This window comes from Hoplias malabaricus, chromosome 3 (assembly GCF_029633855.1).
Source record: "Hoplias malabaricus isolate fHopMal1 chromosome 3, fHopMal1.hap1, whole genome shotgun sequence".
NCBI classification, from domain to species: Eukaryota; Metazoa; Chordata; class Actinopteri; order Characiformes; family Erythrinidae; genus Hoplias; species Hoplias malabaricus.
The window spans coordinates 66,691,797-66,706,406 of record NC_089802.1 but is presented as its reverse complement, the minus strand read 5'-3'; the positions used below and the strand labels follow the sequence as shown (position 1 = coordinate 66,706,406).

The following is a 14,610-nucleotide window of genomic DNA, read 5'->3' as shown; positions in this document are numbered from 1 at the left end:
GTCTGATTCTACAGGTGTAGTGGCTATGACCCAAGACGTGGAGGATGAGTATATTTGTGCTGGAGCAAGAGGCTGTGATGTTTTTCTAGAAGCACCAAGCACTGGTCATTTGACCAAACCCACAAAAAAAATTGCACTTCTTTCCCATATTTTTTCTTTTATACCTTAATAGTTCTGAATCATTTAAATCATTAATGCTAGTCTAAATCAATTTCTTTCCTATCTATGTAAAATGTCCATATTTTTTCTGCCAACAGGTGTCACAAATATTCACACTTTCTAATCTTGTTATTCAGACATTTGACATTTGATTAACCACGCCTCACAACACATATCAGAACAGCACCTCATTACCCATCAACAGCATATCACCATGACCGGGTAATGGCTGACTGTAATGGCTATATCAGTTGGTTATCAGTTCATAAGAACTCACTAAACTGCAGAGGCGATTGTTCTAAGACTGCAAGGGAAGCTCAGCTTCCCCTAAAATGTCAAAAAATAAGTGATCAAATATATACTGTTGTGTGTACATGTCAGTGAATAAATATGCACTACAACGCGCTCAACTTTTGTTCAGAATCAGCTTCTTTTCACTGGTAAAGACGCGGCTTTCCCGCAGCTTCACGGTGCTTTAAACAGCGTCCACAGAGTTCAATAGCGAAGAAGTGAAGTGCAGCGAAACGAGACGAGCCATTGCACAAATGCTGGGCTTTGTCCCGCCCATCGGACACTCAGCGTCTCTGGGGGTCTATGGGGCAGTGGGCTGGCCTCAGCTGGCCCGGACGCTCAGCTTCTGCATGATGATTGGATGATCTGTCTGAGGCTGAATCCCTTTTTGATTGACAGCGAAATGAGCGAATCAGCAATCCTTTGGTGTAAAGATCCGTGGGAGCATTACATTTTCATTCTGTTCTGAGTTGAACCAGACTTTCTTAAACCTCTTAGCGGCATTTTCTTTGTTAAAAACAACTAGTGCAAATCAAATCGAGCTTCTATTTCTGGTGGGTTTTTTTGTAGCTGCTTGTGTTTTGAGACTGACTTCTATCATTCTTTCTGACTTCTATCGCAGTTTCTGTCCAGCGGGTGCTGCTGAGCCACTCCACCGTCACAAAGCACTCACAGGCGGACACACTTCACATGGGCCAAGGCCGTTTAAGCAGCCTAGCTCTGCTGGCCATTGAGAGGACACTAGTCAAGTCCCTGGAAAAGACGCCTTGTTGGTACGACAGGGTCACAGATCATTTTCTTGAAAAGGAACGGAGGGTAGAAGTTACTTATAAATAAACCGACACATTTTATGATGTAGGCCGAAACTGAGCTTCCCCTCCTTGAAAGACCAGCATCCGCCACTGCTATACTGTATGTCCATTATCTGGCCAATTTATGTAATTCAGCTACCTTCACTGTATGTCACTGTAAAAGACTGCATCACGTTTGTTTTTGAACACTTTATCACCACCCACCCCCACCCCCTCCCTGAACTCCATTCATCTTTGTGTCAGCTTCTGACCTCAGGAAAAGATTCACTTTGTGGGTAATTTTCAGGACAACAGTTGCATTGACATGGTGATAGTAGGGCAATGTTATTATAGACCTGTTTACACCAGGCATTAACATGCGTTTTGTATCCAGAATGTATCTTGATATGTTTTGACTGAAATCTGTTTATATAGCTCATAACAATCCCCAGCCTGACCAAATGAGGTCTGATTTTATTTTTCCACATAAAAAGCACAAAAACCCATACATCATTTCTATTTTATTTTCTCTAACCATCTGTATACATTTCTCACCTGCTACTAGCAGTGTATTATACTCTCCCAAACCTTGAGAATAAACATTTTAAACAGGCAGCAAGTCATTACAAATCATTACAGATAGTTGAACTATTCTAACTATTTCAAGTTAATCTGTGAAAATGTCCAGCCATTTTCCAGAAAAACAGCACATCTGCATTCTCTCTCCTCTCCACCAACACGTTATCTGTTCACCAAATTCCAGGTGTAAATAGGACCTATGAGTGCAAAAAACATAATAGTTTCTGCTCCCAATGTCAGTGATACACTAACCAAAAATGTCCAACCTTCACCTTAGTTTATCCTTTGTTTGTTTGTTTTTTCTTTTCTGGTGCATTTGGTTTCTCCATTAGGAGATGTTACATTGTGTTGCTGACAGATCAAACATTTTCTTCAAAATCAAAACAAACGTAATATAATATTCTCCTTAAAATACATGGAATATCAAATTTGTTTGTTGTGTTCACAGTGTGTGAAGTGAGAAAGAATATGAGTCATCTCTTTGTCAAGTCTACATTCAAGATAATTTTACACCTTGTAAATATTATTCACAAGCCCCAGACATTTTATTTCTGTGTACATTTAAAAACAGTTTGTGTTAGAGATTCTGTAGCCCATGTTTTCCTGGTCTTGTAATGATTGTGGGTCAAATAACAGTCTGCAGTAATTTGATGGACCAGTTTGTGTTCAGCAAATAGTGATTAATCTATAGGATATGTTAGAACATCAAATTGTGACATTTCAAAAATAAATAATAAAATTGCTACACCTCTCTCTTTATATTGATCCTGGGCCATGTTTTCAGAGACACAAACTACAGTCAAGTAGGGGTGCAGAGCAACACACACATCCACTCACACTTATGGTCAGTTTAGAGTATCCAATCCACCAACCAATGTGTGTATTTGGACTATGGGAAGAAACAAGATCACCCAGAGGAAACCCCATGCAGACACAGGGAGAACACACCAAACTCCTCACAGACAGTCACCCGGAGCATGACTTGAACTCAACTCCAGGACCCTGGAGCTGTGTGACAGTGACACTACCTGCTGCGCTACTGTGCCACCCTTACAGTCAAGTCTGTGTGTGTTTTTTTTATTCCCCAATATAACCTGACAACAAATATTACAGACAAAGACATTGTGAAACAAGTGCGGCCATAGCCTAATGGTTAGAGAATAGGAATTTAATTCCCACGACTGGCAGAAAAATTGAGGGCATTGGTAATCAAAGAACAGCACTGTCCTCCTTACTCAATCCATGGCTGAGGTGCCCTTGAGCAAGGCACCAAACTCGCAACTGGGTGTGTGTTCACAGCCCCTAGTGCACTAGTGTGTGTATGTGTGTGTGAGTTCACTGCCACAGGGTAAATGCCGAACACACATTTCATTGTACAATGTACAATGACAAATAATATATCTGACAAAGAAGTAAAAGACTAAAGAGGACAAGAAGACAACACACAGATGGAAAAAATATAAGGAACCATATAAAAAGGATATTTACTGTAAAGAATCATCAGCTGAAACTTATGAATACAGCAGTTCCTCATTAACTAAGCAATACTCAGTCTTACATATTTCATTCATAAATACTTATGGCTTATTTACAGGAAATATTTATTCAGTTCTGCTCACTGCAATATAAATTACTCATTAATTGACTCCTACATGCTGCCTGGTGAACTAATTATTTAAAGTAGTCTATTCCAATACCAGTCTGTAAACTGATTTTATTTTTTATTAATACTAACACATAGAGGCATATTCAATGGAGACAAGGGACACCACACTCTGTACTTAGTGACCTCTCTTCTGTGACTTTTGACTAACTGTTTAGGGAGACAGTAGTAGCAACACAGTCATTAGTATGTGTTTCACTTTGTCATTATTTACTCCAAAGCAAGTGCACAGTAACAAGCTGAGTGCAGTGTTCCCGTGTTTTAAGGTTTTTGTATCTTTTTTGGCTGCCTCAACCTAACCTAACCCTGCACTGATTGATAGGCTAAAAAGGAGAAGATTTTTAGTTCGGTATCAGCTATCAAATCTACCCAAAAATGAGAGAAAGGGCAGGCATCTCAGGAGACCAGAAGATGGAGTTAGTGCGGTGCCTGAACTCTCTCCCCTGATCTGATTTCATTTCCTCTTGTCAAGGTCACAGTGTTAACGGATGCATTATACAGATCACAGATGTCAGTCAACAACTGTGAGAGGATGCTGACAAAACTTATGTGGATATATACATGAACAGTACACAGTATATTTAAGTCTGTAATGATGTTCTTTGGAATATATCATCTATAAGCAATAAAAAAGAGAAAATTTCAAGAAAACCTCTGAGGTCCAGAGATATCCCGGAGTGGTCTTTCACACATGCAGCTCACAGCGGGAGGGTTTTTTTGAATCAAGCGCACTCTTGCAGAAGGTGATTAAACACATGCTTTAGGTGTGGAGCAGTGCCTGTGCAGAGCGTGCAGGAGAAACTTTGGAACATTTCCTGCTCTGTCCTTGCATGCACTGACTCTGACTTTACCCGGAGACTTTACTAGGGAGTGCGGCGGATAAAATCCGGGTAATGTCCGGGACGAATGTTTCGGGTAGTCACATTCACATATACAGTTCCCTTGGGTAAACCCCAGAACATTTCTTCATTACCATCCATATGTCAAAAGTGCACAAACCTATCAAACATTTTAGTAAGTAATCAAATAAAAAGAAAATGTTTGATTAAATCAAATTGCAGACTCTTGCATTCCATTAATTTCAGAGAATAATTGGCTAGTGTGGACCAAGGCAGATAAGGCCAGGTCAGAGAGGCAAACTCTCTTTTGGGCAGGAGTTCAGGGCAGGGTAAAGTGTGTGCAAGTTTGTTTGTCACAGTGAACGCAGAAGCTGTGGAAATATATACTGAAAGGTAGGAAACAAGGTGTGGCTTCAAATGTTTAAATCAGGCCATCACGCTGCAAAAGGGTCCTTGAGGTGGGGAGCACATATAAGAATGATGGAAGGAACTATGTGTGTGCACAGGTCACTGGGTTGTTGGTCTGGTGCAGGGTTGGCAATGGAGTATGCTAAGGATAGGACAGGAATACATAATAATGAGAGCTTGTGAACTGGAGATGGCATGGGAACATTGATAATGGTGGTGGAAAGATGCCCAGGCTACATACCACCTGTGTGACACTGCAGACTTCAGAGTGTGGTTCAGTTCACACCTAAATGAGAGGAAACTGCAGCAGAAACTGTATTTCTGAATAGTGTGTTTCAAATTTCCAAAATTAATTTAATTAATAATTAAATTTCAATCGTTCATTTGCTCTCTGTAACCGCTTATCCAGTTCAAGGTCACAGTGGGTCTGGAGCCTACCTGGAAACACTGGTCCCAACGTGGGAACACACCCTGTAGGGGGTGCCAGTTCTTTGCAGGGCAACACACACTCACACATTCACTCACACTCCCACAGCTATGATCACGTTTGCGTAGCCAATCCACCTACCAATGTGTGTTCTGGGACCATGGGAGGAAACCTTAGCACCCGAAGGAAACCCACAGACAGAGGAAATCCTCACAGTCACCTGGAGAGGGGCTCAAACCCACAACACCAGGACATATATATATATATATATATATATATATATATATATATATATATATATATATATATACAAAATAACAACTTATAGTACAAGGAAAAATACATAAACTTTACTTTTAAAACATTTAAACTTTAATTTTGGAGCATTTCTATTCGTCATTCATCATGAAATGTTCACATATTATGAAGGACATTGGCTGTGTTCAAATTATGTAGTACACTAAAAATACATGAAATTGAGACATATTTTGATGCAAAAGTGATAAAATTCTCTGAGTCAGAGACTAATCTCTTCAAATGAATCATATGTGGTGAGTGATATAATAATAATTTTGTGGGTTTTCCTTCTTTTTCTTAAGATTTGCTATTCCCAGGGCTCCGGGAGGAGTTGGATATTTGCCCTGCTCAAGCCATTGATGTTTATAGTTTTCTTCCTACGCCTCTGTCCCCAGTTTCCTGGCAGTTGTGGACACTGACATTCTCGTCCAAAGCCTACTTCAGTAACCATTAGCCCATGGCTGCCCTTGTGTACAGAAGCCATAATTAGTTATTATTTCTAAAGGGAATATGTGAGACTCAGCTAATGTTGTTTAGTTAATGAAGAATTACTGTTATCTCTAGCTTACTATTTCATACTGAGGGATTAACCAGAGTTCCAAAGGAGTCAATAGTAGTGATTTAGGTGTTAATGCAGCACTAAGCATTTGTCCTTGCTTGGTCCCTGCATGGTTCACTCTTCACAATTTGAACCACATTATAATGTGTACACTCACACACACACTACCATATCAGTACCATGTCAACATTACGTTTGTGTTGAGAATGGCTCATCACCTAGTGTCACGAGTGATCCTTTGGTCAGCAACTGATCATTGATAACTGACAGGGACTAGAAAAGTTATTTGAAACGGAATACAGTAAAAACATTAATTCATTCATTATCTGTAACCCTTATCCAGTTCAGGGTCGCAGTGGGTCCAGAGCCTACCTGGAATCATTGGGCACAAGGTGGGAATACACCCTGGAGGGGGCGCCAGTTGCCATTCACAGGGCAACACACACACACTCACTCACACACTCACACCTACGGACACTTTGAGTTGCCAATCCACCTACCAATGTTTGTTTTTTGGACTGTGGGAGGAAACCGGAGCACCCGGAGGAAACCCACGCAGACACGGGGAGAACACAACAACTCACAGAGTCACCCGGAGCGGGAATCGAACCCACAACCTCTAGGTCCCTGGAGCTGTGTGACTGCGACACTACCTGCTGCACCACCGTAGATTAATAATCTTTCATTAATATGCTTTGCTACTTTTAAGTGGTAGGCATTATAGCTCTTTTTAACACAGTTTTCCATTACTTCTCTTCTTTGCTAATTTTGTCTTTTCTCACCTGCTCTTGCCTTGCCTTGGCTCTTATCTAGGTCTTATTTAGAGTTTCTGCCTTAAATACATGTCTGTAGTGTGTCTACCATTTTTTCCCCTCTATTGCCTTGCTTATTCAGTCTCCTGTTCTCATTTCTTATGCATGCCATTGGGCAGGAGGACGTGAATGCAGTACAAATGCTATTGAATTTTTTTTTTCCAGGATGTGTATCATTTATTTATTCAGCAGCATAACAAATGGTGACCTTAACTGACTGTGGAAACGTGGGAACAGGCTACAAAAATGTTCAATATTACACTCCCACCTGCTTGCAAACTGATGACTGTACTGCAGAACAGTACAGATGTGAAGTCAAATTGGATTTCTGGTATAAGTAATAAAGGTATCTGCAGTTAAAGCAAAAAAAAAAAAAAAAGACTAACAACAAGCAGATAAGAAGCTGAGGCTAGTGAAACGCCCTGGCATTCAACAGAAATGTGCCAAATGCAGTGGAAAAAAGTCAGGGAGTGACTCATTGCTTATTAATGTATGCAGCGAGGAGTAAATGACCTGTGGGGGCGCTCTTCACTCTTCCCACCAGCCACCTGTACAGTTCCAGAGAGTGTTTTGTATGTGGCTGAAGGCTCCAACACCGGATTAGCATCCACAGCTTGGCTATGATCAGTATTTCCACCGTGACTCTGCCTCAGTCCACTGAACTCCTGAGTGTTTTGGAGTCCAGATGAGATTGGCATGCATGTTCTGTTCTGTCTGGAGGTTCACAGGCCCTTTACAGTGTTATCAGAGCCAGATCCAGTAATGCAGTAATGCAGTTCCTCTCCCAGCACACTGCCTGAAATCCCTAAACTCAAAATGGTTTGGAGTGGCATATCAAAATGGTCCGTTGATGTAGATAATTCAACAGGTCATGGTTTGTGTATGTTTTAGCGTTACTGCATATTTTTATAATTACTTATATTTATATATTTTTTTTATAATTGTACGTAGATGTCTAAGAAAATCCTTATTTTGGGTTTACATTATATACGTGTTTAAAGTTGCAGTCATCCACCAAAAATTGACAAAAAATAAATGAATTAAAGTGATTACTTCTTATATTTCTACACTTTTTTTCAAAACATTTTTCTCATATAAGGAAAAACGAAATAGCTGTGTATTCCCTGAATTAACCATTTTATGCTCCACTGAACAGATCACCCGTGATTGCAGTCATGTTTAAAATGTCTTTAGCACAGGATCTCTGATACATCCAGGCCATACCAATATTCTAAAAATTAACACATCATTGGGGTCTTAATAAAACCGTTGGGGGCACGTTTTAGTTAAAATACCACAAGGACCAAGTATCACAGCCCCATTGTGTCACAGATAGTATTTAATGATTGTCCAAAATGTGAACCACATCTGCAGTTCTCTTATGGCCCACATTTGGCCTTGATTTGCGGCACTGAGTCTGGGTGAGTCTAGCTGTCTCAGCCCAGCCACAGGTCCACATTACAAGAGCCAGATGTCAAGTGTGTTGTGGACTGAATATGGGTGAAATCAACATTTGACCAATGTGTGGCTCACACAACACATGCCATAAACCAAATCAAATCTGGCTCAGGACAGCTGGTCCAAGTCTGTCCCACACAACACCTGTTAGTGCCACAACTGAGCCATAAGTGCCAATAGTTAGACAGATTAGGTCTAAATGTGTCTGGTATCAGGGTACCCAGTTTCAGTGCCTGTTTCTTTAAATGAGAATGAGCCTCTATTTACCATAACATACGAACACTACAGTAAGAAGTAAAGAGTGTAAGCTCACATAATTGCTTGTACACGCAAAAGAGGACAAAGAAACTGAACAAGACTATTAAAACTAATTTAAAGTGTTTTAAATTGATATGGCCTGTATTCCATTCAAGGCTGCATGTATGTTCATGCGATGACTGTATCACATATGTCATACTGTGCAACTTCCTGGGGTCAAGCCTCTCAATCCGTAATTAAACCAGTAAAGTCATTATACAAACAGGCACTGAAAGTAACGGACCAGAAACCTATAAGATGGCACTGCTGTAAAATTTAAGAAACATAAAATATGCTGAGTTTTGATAATTTTATAACATTTTTAAGGCTTACCTTTAAATGTATAAATGATCTATTCTGTGAGCTATAATAAAGCAAAAAAGCAGTGGAGTGGTAACTAGAAGAGAAGTAAGAGGCAATTGCTGGATGCCAGTGCACAGAATAACGTTTGGTCATCTTTTATTGTTAAAGGTGTACGGCTATGGAATGAATTACTCTTAAGCTTAAGGGGTTTATTGTTCAAGTGAAAGTTTGGTTTAAGCATTTATACTAATTATAATATTCAGCTGATGTATATGTATCTTAGGTGCATAATAGTTTTTAGTCAGCATTGAGTCTGGTTTTTGTTCTTTATAGGTGAAGGCATATGGTTATGGAATTTATTACTTTCATTCATTCATTCATTGTCTTTAACTGCTTCTCCAATTCAGCGTCACGGAGGGTTCGGAGCCTAACCAGAATCACTGGGTTCAAGGCGGGAACACACCCTGGAGGGGGCGCCAGTCTTTCACAGAGCCACACACACTCACACATTCATATGGACACTTGAGTTTTTGGAGCATGGGAAGAAACCGGAGCACCCGGTGGAAACCCACGTGGACACAGGGAGAACACACCAGACTCCTCACAGACAGTCACCCGGAGCAGGACTCGAACCCACAACTTCCAGGTCCCTGGAGCTGTGTGAGTGCGACACACCTACTACCGGGTAATTAAATTCTAATGTAAAAGTGGAATGTAAATTAAAAATGCAATTTTTACTCCTAAACTTAAAAGCCTGAATTAGCTTAGCTAGATGACCTATATATATTACATGTGCTACATTTTATGTAACTATGTTTATTTATATTATCCCTGTCAAAAGAATACATTTTAAACAGTAAATAATTATTAGGCATTTTGCTTGCCCCCCTTTGTTCTCCATGCTCATTTTCACTCAGTTTTCTTATTTCTATGTGCTAATGGTGTTTGTTTTGCTTCAAATGACCTTGTCTTTGCACTCTCGCAAGCATGGATCCAGCCCTGTGGTTAAAGATATTTTAGCAGAGGAGGTGGGACTAAACTCTAAAGCCCAAGTACTTAATGTAGGAAGCAGAGAAAAATTAGAACAGCTCGTTTTATCTAATGGCTTTTGACATTTTGTGCAGCCCACAAAAAAAAAAAAAAAAAAAAAAAAAAAAACATCACAGAACTCAGTGCCATAACTGTATATTAAAGTAACCTAGTAGTTTTTTCAGCATCTTAGGTCATCGGCAACTGAGTGTCAAATATAAAGTACAAATAAATAATACTTTGTCTTGTAATGTCTCACAATGCTACTTTTAATAATCACTACTGTCTCACAAGACATATGATTTAGAATATAGGCCACTGTCCATTCTCGTTTAAAAGTTCTGTTGTTGCTGTCCAGTCCTCTCTTTTTACTGTCATTTGAATTAGCTTTCGTTTGACTCGCTTCTTTCTCGGACTGCTGTTTCTAGCTTCTCGTTCATCTGTTTCTCATTCAAATAGTCCAACGCATCTTTAATAATGTTACATTCTTTATAAAGTTACATTCTGGCTTAGCATTAGTTTTCCTCTCCACCTTAAACAGTACAACAGTTACACTGTGGCTTCTTGGCTCATATGAATTCTCTACAGCAGGTAGACTTTACATTTTTTACCATTTTAAATGCTGAAATATTAACATTCTGGCAGCTGTACCATTTAAGGTCTAATGGAATATTCTAATAAGAAACCAGATTGTATCTGCTGTAAGTTTTAAGGTGGAATGAACCTACAGCAGTAAGTATAGGTTTTGTGTGGCAAGAATGAGCTTGAACCAATCATGATTTATAGAATATGGTGATGAAATGGTTATAGGCAAACACAATATCAATTATCTTTTAGATAAAATTAGATTGTACATCCTTTAGCATTTAAGAAGACACAGAGATTTCTAATTTAATTTGATAAAAACTATTTACACCGATTACTTATATAGATAGAGTTTTAAAGTATTAACTGGACAAATAACTTAAGTCACGTTGCATGCTTAAGGTGGTAACTATGTCAGGCTCCTGCAGGTGGCGTTGCACATGGATGTTTCTGAAAGAACACTCCACAGGGATATGCATGTTGTTCATACCATGAAAATATGAAGCAGAGTGCCACGCAAGAGGCCCACAGATGTCACTCTTTTTGGCCAAAATCAGAGATGGGAATTTCCTGTAGACTGGGATTACACCACTAGAATCTGTAAACTGGATGAATTATGGGAGGAGGTTGTGGCCAAATTTGGTAAAACAATTCATCTGCTGTAACATTTTTTAAAGTCCAGCCTTTAGTTAGATCCCCTCTAATCACAAAATTCTATCAAACTGGAATGTGGAGGCTATCACAGAGACCTGTAGCAACATACATACTTGGAGGGTATGCTAAGTGTTCACTTAGGCAGTGAGACTAAATGTGCTCTCTTGGAGTCAGGGACATGGATGGCTGAAGTGCCACTGGAGACTGTACTTACAATCTCTAAATTGGGACCTGATGATGCATTTATTATACTCTGGAAGAGAATGTTTATGCAATACTGGGAACTCAGTGGTAAATATTTACTTTTGTAATAACTTTGCTGAAGATTATACATAAAAATTGCATTTCAGAATTCTAATCCAGGTAAATGTAAGCCAATTTAAATATCAGCAAGGACTGGGCTCAACACTGGCAGCTACATTTATTAGATATAACGCATGAGTAGTTCATAAATCATTGCCAATGCAAGTGGATTTGCTCAACAATACTAAGCTCTTCTAACGGATGGATGATCACGGCAGGAGTAAGCTGACTGGTATCATAAACAGCATCTATGTTGTGTTTTTTTCTATTCTTTACTTTGTTTCTATTTTTACTGACTATGGTCTCGCTCGTGATAAGGTTGTTCTGACCCCTGTCTGCTCAGACCTGGATTGTAAGCTTAACCTCATTAAACCTAGACTGCACATGCATTCCAGTCTACTCACCTTCAATACAGAACAGTTTGCCACCATCAAACGATGCAGTAAGTAGTTCCTCTAGGGCCTCTCCTAGACCTGTCTCCAGACTACTAGTCATTCCTGAAATGTTCAGTGGTAATACTGAGTGTTGTTGGAATTTCCTGCGTATCATTCTCATAATGTCAAAACTTAAAAAAGGCATTTGGTCATACAATTCCTGAATTTGCGAGGTCCTTCTGGAAAATGAACTATAATCAGTTCAATGACAGAGGGGAAAAAAGCAATTGGAGGGTAACAGCAATATAAAAAACTCTTTGTAGAAAAACATTCTTTGTTATAATTTATTCTTTAGTCTTGCCAATAATATTTACTTTTCATGTTCTGAAAGCCATTTATTCCCCAGTCATATTTGTGCGTTTGGTGTATTTTGAAAGGAAATTCAACCATTTCCTACATCAGTTTAATCAAACTGAGTCTTAACCTTAGTGGTGATATCCAATTGGCAGTAGCCCATAATGTTTATATGCCTAAAAAACTGTTACATTGATTAATTGGTTTAACACAAAAGTGAACATTACTCTGCCATGGATGGAACATGAAGAACAAACCCTACTGGAATTTGTAATTGAATTAGTTTTTGTTTATGTTCACTGAATAAATAAAAATAGTATCAGTCTCCTCCATTATTTTGTGTTACCAATGCTCTGTTATGAGCTTGCATAAATAGAGACTAGTCCATTTGATGCGTTTTCTACTTTAATTAATTAATTTGCTGTGGTTTAATATGAATTTTTGATAGTTTATATGGTTATAACAAAAACCACATATTTTTCTGTTGAGTGGCTGACTTCTAATTTTATTTAATGTGCATTATAATATAATAATAATATTAACAGTAATAAAATAAAATAAATAATTCTGGCTTTATTTTATGACCGAAAGCGTTAGCTGATAAAACTTTTTGAATGAGGCTGGCATTATGGGAAAGGTAGTGCCTGTAGAGAATATGCCATGTAGTCCTGCTCAGCAATCCTGGATAAAATAGACTTTATATCCGCTCGATTTGTTGCGTTATTTCATCCTCTCTGTCTGTATATTACCCAGCTGGGGCTTTACTATGGAACCAGATTTGTGCCAATAAAAATTATCTCAAACGTAAAACTTATAACTTGCAAACATAATATCCAGCTCTGACGTTTATGCTCCATGAGTTCTGCGCGTGCTCTCTAAGTTCTGTGCGCGTGCTCTGTGAGTTTTGTGCGCCAGCTGCACCAGTTCTGTGCGTGAGCTCTCTGAAATTTGTGATCCCTGAGTTTCGCGAGCAGGCAGGTTTTCTCAGGGGTGCCTTCCCATAGGCTAAGGAGGTTTTGAGTGACAACTCAGTGCCCTGGACGTTGTTCACGACACAAGTGCAGGAAGCGTGTGTTATTCGGCTTTGGGACTCGCATATCACGCTTATGAACGTTGCCGAATAGCTCTGATATTTAATTAATTTCCCCCTTATATTCCTAATATTAAAACATATAGTCCTTTTTTGCTTAAACTAGTGCATTTAGACATTTTGTTCGCTTCACTTTGTTTATTAATATTAATAATTAATCATAATTATTACTGATTGTTAAGTGCAAAAATGACAACTTTTTAAATTTTTATTCATTAACAGCGTAAAAAACGGCGGTATTTATACTTTTACGGCGCAATTAACGCCACGCCGTATTTCTCGGCGTTATATAAAGTAAACTCGTCTTTTAGATGCCGTTTTTTGACCCTCTTGGCGTTTCATACAGTTCGCACACAAAACTCAGAGAGCACGAACAGAACTCGGAGAACTCGCGCATAAAACTGAGAGCACGCGCAGAACCCAGAGCTCACGCGCAAAAGTCATGGAACACAAACGTCATAGCTGCATATTGTGTTTCTAAGTCATAGGTTTTATGTTTGAGGTGAATTTTTTGTGCGGTTCTTTTTGGCACAAATCCCTACGACGGAGTTTTAGGGCCACCGCATAAAAAAATTATAAATAAATAAAATAAAATAATAATCATAATAATATGAAAGTCGTTGTCCACAATCTACGTCACAGGCAAGACACCTATTAGAGTTTCCGAACACCGTTGGGGGTGTTCAAAGTTTAATGTAAACTGCAGAGTATGACGGAGAGAGCAGCTGTGGTAACTTACAGATTTAAAGTAATTGTTTCTAATTAACTATGAGAAATGCATGTTTACCGAGATATGGTCAAATAAAATGACTCATTACTACATTTTGGGTATTGGCGCTGTACGTCACCAAGCTGTCAAAGATTAATTTACCAAGTTTAATTTAGATTTCTAGCTTGGCTAACTAGCTAGCGCTAGCTTACTCACCAAACTAGTAATTTATAACTGAAGTGAAAAATGAAATGTTTAGAGTGAATGCAGGGGGAATGAATATTTGTTTTAAAAATACATTAAACTATTTTCTTCTGTTGTTCTATTTTCCCTATATATATATGTTTAAAATAATTATGTACAAATGTGTTAATGAAGATTTAGCCTTTAGAAAATGGTTGTGTTCCACAGAGAGGAAGTTAATATTTTATTTCTAGAGGTTTTCCTTATGTAGAATTGAAGCTAGCAGTCTTATTTCATGATATATCTGTGCCAGTGCTTACTAATAACTGAAAAGGAATATAAATTACGACTGGTTGCTTGTTTGGTGCATAAGCTATGAAATGTCTTGATGTACTTTTTAACTTTTACAGTGCTTACATTTAAAAGGGTAATAGAATGCTGAATTG

General features: G+C 38.7%; 1 protein-coding gene across 3 annotated transcripts in view; it reads left to right on the top strand.

Moving 5' to 3' along the window:
- The first annotated feature begins 13,966 nt into the window (after nucleotides 1–13,966).
- Nucleotides 13,967–14,610, top strand: part of ptprfa (protein tyrosine phosphatase receptor type Fa) — a 490,757-nt gene continuing 490,113 nt past the window's right edge. For all 3 annotated transcript variants that reach the window (XM_066666356.1, XM_066666355.1, XM_066666354.1), the window contains exon 1: nucleotides 13,967–14,020. The gene's annotated coding sequence lies outside the window, so the exon portion shown is untranslated. The remainder of the gene's footprint in view (nucleotides 14,021–14,610) is intronic.